We start from the raw sequence: 9,930 nt of genomic DNA, 5'->3' as shown, positions 1-9,930 counted from the left end.
TCTACTGGATTTTGAATGATCAACGATATTTTCTCAAGAGTGAAGCATAGTTTTAATTTCTTTTGAATCCTCGACCAGTGTATTAATTTACCTTAGACATTATTTTAAATCAAACTTGGTCTGTGTCTTACTGAATTTATACACAACACGTAGGATTAATTAAGCTAGTAAGGAGTTTCACGCAAGACAAATTGGGACACTTTAGAGTTAGCTATAATGTTATTGATGTTGTTTGTGTTTTTGCCATGTCTCAGACTCCCGGGTTGAATTCGAGGTGGTCGACCAGCTTTAAATTAAGGTCATGGGAAATTCATTATCCCGAGCAGAGGACAGGAACCTCTTCAGGCCCTCGTGCCCTGACCTGTCTTGTCCTGTCCCGTCCCATCCGGGTTTCCGGTGAGTATATTAAAAGTGTACATAGCCCGAGACAAGTAGCACCTGTGTGCATCCTGGGGGTTAAAAAATCTGGTGTCCACCTGTCCTTACGGACACTTGAGCAAACATAATGAAACAGAAATCTTACTATCGAGGCTAAATATACATTATAAATAAAGAACGAAGCAGGATTCCGCATTCATCAGCATCGTTACATGAATTTTTAATCTATTATTTTAGCATTTTAATTTCTTCAAAAGTCTACGTAGTCATTTATAGTAGCCCTGGCTGATTATGCATATTATTAGAAAACGCCGGGTTAGCTATATCGACTGTGAAATAGGGGCTCTTTTATTTGTTTCTTTCTTTTAAATTAAGAATAATGCTCTATAACTAAGTAGGCTAAATGACTGGATGTTGAAAATGTGCATGAAAATAGGGAAAGTCAGAAGTATTAACCTTTTTCCTGCAAATGAATTTGAAAAAAACTGCGACGATATATTTTACTGCATTTTAAAATTTATTTTACAACTTTGTTAAAGGCTAGCCTCGGTTAATTTGGGCAGATTTTGCGAGCAAAAGTTTTTGCATTTTTTTTTCAGATAGGCATTGAAAAAATGCAAAATTATATCATAATTATATTTTTTTGTAGAATGATAACTATTTAATTATAATTCTTACCATTATACGACAATAAAATTGAGTAGCCTGGAAACACTTTTGCATAGAGTGATTAAGTGATGCGCAACGAAAACAAAAGGGGTTTGTTTTCTGTTCTCCTCTGCACCACAACTAAAGAAATATTTATCGTTTTTTTAACTGTTTTAATTTAAATTTTCTTAACAGAAAGACGCAGTGTTTTTTTTATGAACGAGTAGGCATAACCAGTAGGCATACGACAACGAAACCTAGAAAAGTCTCTTTTTTTTCCTTTATTCGTGTGCAATTAAAGTTGGAATCGCTACCACAAAATATTTGCATTGTTGAATGCAATCGATTACACATAGTTTTAATCCAACTTCTGTTAGCCTATCAATTGGAATATTAAAAACGAGGCATCAGCTTTTCCACACAGCTGTCATCCTGACATAAAGTAGAAGTTTGCCTCGAGATTAAAACGTGATCATCTATTTGAAAACGTTATTTTTTGAAAGGAAAAAATGGACAACCTTTGTCGAGATATCGGTGATAAGTTGCCCCTTTCTTAAAGTGTGACAGTGTGAATGATTTCTTTGGCCATGTTAAAGACACACACACACACGAACATGGTCAGGTTTGTGATCAGGAGGTTCGAGTCAGGACCTTCAGCGGCCTGCGGCGTCTGCATCGCATGAGAAAACTCCCGACGCACCGGAGAGCTCCGGTAATCCACCGGCTTTCTCATTTGATTTGGAAGAAATTCTGAAAAAACAGCATACTTAAGCAGAGTCCGTCAAGATACCCTTTTTTTCTAAACGCCTCACAGTGGACTAAATCAGTCGCTTCCACGAGACCGGCAGAGGGAAGGGATGACAGATCCAAAAATTATAAACGAATTAACGGACTCGTATTTCTGCTGTCAGACAGGATCTGTTTGACTGATATATAGTGGGTTTTACAAATGAGTCTAGATAGATAGATAGATAGATAGATAGATAGATAGATAGATAGCACTGTAAGAGATTCAAAACTGAGTTTTTTTCATAATGTATTCACTCATTTAAGCAAGAGTTGCCACTGGAGCATGTTCTCATTTTACAAAAAGCTGAAACACAAACACTGTGAAAGATTTTAAAAAGAAGATTAACATCAGAATTGGATGTAAAATACCAGAATTTGCTAAATTTTTCAAGCCAAAATGTCTCCATGTCAGAAAGACAAAACAAATCTGCAAATTTTAGCACATTTAAACCTTTTTCCTATACTTGGAAATACCGATCAACACAATCTTGAGAAAATATCGGAGCAGTGATTTTTTTCTAAGCTGATCAGCTCTTCTATCAGCTGAATGCCAAACCCCCTGGTGCAGTGCGGCCCTTTGTTCCTGTCCAATCAGATGCAGCTGTACAAGCCTAACTCTGCAGGGATAGCTGGGGTCATCCCCTCAGCGGATGTTCAGGCCCATCCTGCTACTGGTGCCCCCAGGGCTTGCATGGGCACAAAGCACGACCCCCCAAACAGCCACCCAGACACTGGCCATAATGCCCTCCTCCACCCACAGCTCAGTTGAGATTGCTCAGCGGCTAACGTTAGGAATCTCAGCGTTCATGTTCCTTGCTGTCATGAAGAGAAAAGCTGCAACTGCAGGATCTGTTAGTATAAACACTGAACATATATACACACAATGACAGCAACACTATCTACTGTTTGTGCAGCTTATATCTTATAAAAAATCATTTGTTATTTAATGCATTGAATATTTTGTTTTAACTATGTATTTTTTGTGAAAGCCTTCATGCAATGGCAGATTCTTTCCTATCAGCAGATCTCAGGCAGAGGATGAGCGCTGTAAATTAAAGGAACTCTGACACATCTGAGTGAGGCTGTCACAGCTCTGCTGGGGCAGAAAACAGAGCAGCAGAACAAATCGCGCTGAGTGGAGTTCCACCAAGAAGGGACATGTGAGAATTCTGCCTGTTTAGAAAGAGAAAGAGCAAACGACCTTGGGGGCTGAAGTGGCTGGATAGAAAATAAACTGTTTGGAATTACTCTGCACATTGAGGAATAGAAAGCAGCTGCAAAAATCTGAACTTACTCCACTGACTTCTGTGATTTGGAAAAAGCTTTCAGCAGGCACATCACACTAACCTCTGGGCTCAGAGAGTTGTAATGTTTTCAGCATGTCTCATCTTTTTTGAACAGATAAGTTGCATTGCTGGAGGTAGAAATCATACCTAATCTTTTGTCATGGTGAGGCAGCCCCGGCATTAGACAAAAGAGGAGACGAGTGAAGGTATGTGACAAGTGATCACTGAAGTTTTAGGATTTAGGTAATGATAATAGCTGCAGTGGGCGAATGGGCCTTGAGCACACAGTGAATGACACACTAGAGACCTCGTCTGCACCAAGTTTCAGAAAATCTAATTTATGGCCACTTTGTGGCAGCTGGATTTGCACTTCCGACCAAGGGATACCATTACCAAACACCATGGAGGAGGCCGATAGATATGCAGGGGCCAGGTCCCTCCTTTTTGCCTTTGTGGGACACACACAAATATTCTCTGTTTACAGAAACATGCACACAAAGATGCACACACTCACACTGCAGAAAAACTGTGTAATATTCTGAAAAGATATGACTCTACCTTTCTTTTAGTGCATCTTTCTACAATATTTAGGACAAGGTGGTTTATTTAGTGCATGTGCTGCTACTCATAAAGCAGGACTGTCCATCGGGGGAACTGAAAAGGAAACATCACTAAGTATTTATAGGTGTCTTGGCTTAATGGTGGATTGGAGCTAAATAAGCAAAGAGCTTGCAAATCCAGATGACAAAAAAACATTACTATTCTGCTGACCATAAGTTTGAAACTGACTTTAAGGTAAGTAATGAACCAGAAAATTTACAGATTTAGTCAAAGATATCCTGATCTGTCTATATTTTTTGGGTCATTCTTCAAAGAGCAAATGTGACATCACAGAGCACTCCTCTTTGTGTCTGTATATTGAAAACAAATAAAAGCGTTCCCCTTATGCAGGCTGAATTTGTCCCAGGACAGGAAAATCACTTATGACATCTTAAATTCAGTGGTGTATCCCAGTTAGGATTTTAATCTCTGCTGTGGAAAGTCTACTCAGCTGCAACCGGGATTTGTTCCCCAGGAGCCACAATTTACCGCCTTGGCCAGGGAGTGTAATCTTGCAACAACCTAGATGGAAAAAAAAGCCAAAGCTGAGCACTTACAGTGGTGTAAGTCTTCACTATCCTCTTCAATCTAAGCTCCAGCCCTCTCACTTCTAAACCTCTCATTAAGAGTATCTGAGATTACAACAACATTTGGAAATCAGACACCAGGACTAAGACAAGACAGGACAGTTGAAATTCCACGCCTCAGATTGGAGATGTTTTTGCAACAGCTTATATCCATCAAGTCAGAAGCAAAAAAGTGTTGTTTGTGGTTTATCTTAATCATCTTTTACAGATTAATCATAGATTTTATGGCTGCTCGGTGCTTCAGAGACAATCTTTGTTTATCACATAAATGAAAGCCTCTGATAGTGGAAGTGACCACTGCCCTCTAAGTTTGGAGACCTGACAGTGAACTCTGAAAAGGCCGGCCACCTCCCAGACAGCTTCCCCTCCAGCCTCTTGCCTCCATTATCCATCTATAGCCTGGGGACCAATCACCCTGGCTGCCCTCTCTGTCTCTCTTTTCCCCTTTCTCCCTCTCCAGGCTCTCTCTTCACCCGGTGCTTTCAAGAGCTCCCTGTGTCACCAGACTGATTAAAACAAACACTGACCCTATTTTGGTATCTAATCCAATTGTGCTCTTTTTTTCTTCTCACCAGCCCCGGAGCACGCAGAGTATTAGGTATCCCCCTCCTCCTGTGACTGGTCTTCGATTTCAAACACTCGGGAACATCACATATGGTGAGTAAAGAGTAAATAAAGACTCAATAAACTCCAATCCTGCTAAAAGCATATAGCGATCCTTGATGTTTGGGCCTTTAATTAAAAACAAATTGATGCACATAGTGTGCATCCACTTGTCTTTGATATCAGTGTGTGAGTTGTGATTTCAGTTTTAAGAGTAAAGGCATGAAAATGTGACTTTCAGAAAGCTAACCCTGTGTTTAGGGCTGCTGAGTGGGGGGTTATTGAGAGAAGACTGCTGTTTATTGTTTTATTAACAAGGCCATGTTGGCCTCACCGGGTCAGGACTTTACTTCTGACCCAGACTTAAAAGACCAGAGAGCAGTGGCCTTTTGGTATCAAACGGGACACAGATCTTATTGAAGTCTGTGTGTGTCCTCGTTTTGACAAAGACAGTGTTATTTTTTGTTTAAAACTGTAGAAATACTTGCAGGAACGTTTTGGTTGCTTTATGATGTTTCCTGCTGTTTGATGAGGAAGCTACGATTTACATCCTGCACTCCCAAGTAGTAAGACATCCATGGCTTTGGTTAATTTAACATTATCTATTGTTACAACCAGAGAACAGTTTCTGCTTTGTGTGAGAGGCCAGCTTCATTGCTGAATCAAAACTTGTAGATATTAATGATATTAGATATCAGCCTGTAGAGAATCAAATGTCTCTTTACAGTGAGGCTGTCTAAAGAGAGGACAGAAGTGAGACAACAGACTGATGTTTGTAATATGGAGTAACTTTGAAGCTTTGAGCCAGCCATTCATCACCATTATGTCACATCCTGTCACACAGTGACATTAATGACACCATCTAGTGGTGATTAATTGTCACATCATGCACAGTGTTGTGTCTTGACTTTATAGCCGCCTTTTTTGATTGTTAGTCTTAGCAGCTATTCTAAATGTAATTTTGATCTTAGTCTTTAGATTAAAATTCTCATTAGCTTTGGTGACATTTTAGTCATTTTTAACCTTAATAGTTTAGTTTTGTTCAGCAAAATAAAAAAAAGTTTAGTCATGTTTTTAGTTAATAACAGCCCTTTCATTTTAGTCTTTACGAAATGAAATGTCTTCCCTCTGATTTAATCTAATTAGCCATATTTCAGGGATAGAGCAAGGGGAGTAAAATATCTGGGGATCAGCCCAATTTAGGAAGATCCAGACACATGCTACCTTGAATCAGGCAGATATGCACTGTTTTTATACAATTTTAAAAAACAAATGCAGAGATTTTGATTGCCAACAAATCCACATCATTTAGGCAAAAATAAAAGTGCCCCATCCTTTAGAGCCAACATCATTTATGCTCTCAAAGTGTCCTAATCCTTTTGAACCCAATACACCAATCATCAATAACGTCTATTTCTTCCTCTTTAAAAGGTAGAAACTGTAATTTTTAGCATTATATAACACAGGTAGATAAATTAAGTATGAAAGCTTAAAACTGGCACTTAAAAAAGAACAAAAATATCAAGTTGTTGGATTTATCTATGAAAATACAGAAAAAAGTTTGGATTTAGTGTCAAGTAGTACTCTTGTGTGTGTATCACAGCAAAACCATCAGTGTTAATTCAACTCCCATAGTATCAAATTTAACACTATTTCTGACATAATTCTCACAGATTCAAAGTTAAATTTACTTATTGGAAAATGTTAATATTGTTACTCTCTGGTAGTGTTCGTTTTTAACACTCGCAGTGTTTTGTTTGGGTTTTTTTTTACACATTAAAGTGTACTTTAATACAACATTGTGTTATTTCCTTTAGTCCTAGGTGTAAATTTGAAGTATTTACCATTTTAATAATTGACAAGGATAGAACATAGACAAAAATGCAGAGCTAGGAAACACCCTTTGATGAAAATCAGTATACCACCATTTACTGAAGATCACCACTTTCCACAGATGGGAAGTGACTAACTCAGGGAAGAATTTAACTCAGGGTGCAGAATTGACTGCCATCAATGATCCACCAGAAACTGGTGAAAAGGAATCCCAGAGGTGATCACTGGACAACAGACAACACCTAAACACATAGAATTACATCTATAAAACATCTAAAACACATCTAAAAACACTGCCCCCCCCCCCAAGATTTAATATGACAGTGGTCTGAGCTTAGATCAATCAACAGACTGTACTAACACTGAATAGACATTTCCCTCAGAAGGCAGTTAACATTTCACTTTCAGGACAAAATCAACTCTGAAATGTTAAACACTGGGATTTTGACACCCCAGTTTATGCTAGGTTTTATGTGTTATTAAAAAACATCATCAATTCAGCTACAAGAGTTGTTTTTTTGTGTTGTGACCGGCAAGGTTAATTTGTTTATCATCTTTTTCTCTTTGCATTTATCCATCATAACACTCAGCAGAAAACTATTTTTTTACCAACCTAAAAGATACGGGACATCTGAGAAAACATTCAGAGCTAAAGCCCTGCAGCCACTGCCTCGCTCCAGCTGTGCTGTATTGTAAGTTTGATATCACTGCTAAGCACTCCTATTAATGCACTATCAATCTTTAAACTGATAGGAAATACACCGGTGAGAGTACTGGCATACCTTTCATGCACAGTGCAGAAATATCATGGATTTTGAATTCCCAACAGTCCAGCACAAACATTTTAGTCTCAGTTTAGTCTCCTTGATGAAAAATAAACTCACTTTACCTTACAACTTGTATAAATCTTTGTAATTATACATTTAACATTTATGCAGGGTCTTAAAAAGTATTAAATCAGTTAAGCAAGAACTAATACATATTAAAAGCCTTAAATGCAAGCCCAGAACTTCATTTTTTGTGTTTATCAAAACAGGTAGTAGGCTATTTTTTTGCTTTTGTTTTACATTTAGTTTTAAGCACGAGAGAGATTCTGATTGGACTCTAGATCTGTTTGTTTTTTGTCTGACCCGTTGAGCTATCAGTGCATCCTTAAAGCTCTGCTGTGTCTTTAGCCAGCAAGTTAACTATATGATCAAGTGATGTGTGCATGTAAGTGATCAGTGAATGTACATTTTCTTAGAAGTGGAGGAGAATGTGTTAAGGGCAGAGGCTGGAGCCGATACTTGTAAATTTTTTACAGGATTTTCTTATAAGAAGCAGCTTTGCAGTGAAGTTCTGGCCTTGTGTAATATTAGCACTGTCTATTAATGTTAGCACTGCTAGCATCTCAAAGATAGCTTTATTCACATACTACCATAACAAATACAGTCTGCATTTTCATGACTGTCATCTCACTTTTATTTTACAATCTGCACAAAACTGCATGTAACTGTGTCACAAGTGTAACCAGTTAGAAATTGGGGATGGATGGGGTCTTAGAACACATGAAGGGGGTCTTTAAAAAGGTCTTAAACCTATTAAATGTTATGTCAGATTATGACAGCACGTGAAGATTGAAAATATCAAAAGTAGTGCACTAAGATAGTGAAAACAATCAGTTTCAGATAAGGAAGATGGTTGTGCACCATTAGAAGGTAATGAAACAGTCTGAAATAAACTCTGATGATTTGGTATGATCAAAAAAACAAATGAGAAGATCAATGACAGCACTGTCTGTCTCTGTATTATTATTATTATTATTGCTGTAAAAAGAACTGCACTGTTGTAGGCGTCAGGAAAAGCAGTAATCTGCTGCTGAAACAGCCTCTTTTGACATTTTTCATGCCATATTCATTGGAAGTTGCATGTTAGACCTTTTACCAAAGAAAGACCAATTGTTTTATCTGAAAACACCAGTACAACACGTACAGGACAAGAGAAAAATCATCCCGTATTAACCACAGTGGTCGAACACATCCAGAAAGCTTATGACAGGCTCTTTAAATGCATATTTGAAATTCCTGTACTATATCTCTTAAAGTATCAAATAAACCTTATATTTGTCCTGAACCCTGGATATGTTTTGTAGTGACTGATGAAATTCATGCAGATTATCTTCCTCCTAAAGCTAGCACATAGATGTTGACCACAGGTTGTAATAACTTTATGCAGCTAGACAAACAGCCTGTCAAACAGGCACCTTCACCACATAGAAACCAGCTTTGATTTCAGCCACAAACTCTTTTGTAGGCCTTGTGAATTATGGCCAATTACCTTTCCCCTCTTATGATAATCATTTGTTTTCCCTACTGTCAGGAACAAGGCCTTGGTGCTGCTATTACCTAAGACTTCAGTAGGCGAGTACAGGTCAAAATATATGGCGATAATCATTCCCACTAATGGCTGTGCAGCTCAGAGCAAAGGCAGTTTTTAAAGAGCCCAGAACTGTACATCAAACCCAGAGACTAGCCACGTTTTATGACCAGGTCATTTCACCTTTTACTCTGTTGTTTATGGTTTTAATGGCAGACTGTTGCCGGCTTTCATGGCTGCGGTGGCTGATTTTAACTCAGGCAACATGCTGCTGACCCCAGAATTAAGCATCTTCAAAAGTGACACTCTGGCTGAATCATTTGCACCATCACAACATGGATTTTTAAGTAGAAGGGACAGTTCCTGCTGTTATTTTCTCTGCTTTGAACCACTGAAACTCTCTCCAGCCATATGAGGACACTGCAAAAGAGACATCAGGCTTTTGTCACCCTGCATTCGATCGATAATGAAACAGGGTGTGGAGCAAACAAGAAATTAAATGAGCGTGAGCGGTGAGGGAGGGTGCAGAGATAATCGATGGCGGCCACAGAGCGACGACAGAGATGATGTCGTTTGTTCTCCAGGAGAGAGAGAGAGAGAGATAGGAGGAGGTGTAAGGACAGAGCCGTCTGCTGATAGAGCTGGCATCCAGCCAGATGCAGTATGAGGGCGTCTGAACAACAGCAGAATTTATCACACTGACTGCTGGCCTTGTTACTGAAGAAGACATGAATCTCAACATGAGGACGGAGTCAGGCGGGAGAGGAAGGCAGGGTGGGTAGACAGACCCTTAGCTCAGGCACACAAGAAATCCACATACAATATAGTGAGTTTTGCTGCATTAACCTATG

The sequence above is a fragment of the Cheilinus undulatus genome, linkage group 11 (assembly GCF_018320785.1).
Source record: "Cheilinus undulatus linkage group 11, ASM1832078v1, whole genome shotgun sequence".
Classification (NCBI taxonomy): domain Eukaryota; kingdom Metazoa; phylum Chordata; class Actinopteri; order Labriformes; family Labridae; genus Cheilinus; species Cheilinus undulatus.
The sequence above is the reverse complement of the archived record's forward strand: the minus strand, read 5'-3'. Positions refer to the sequence as shown.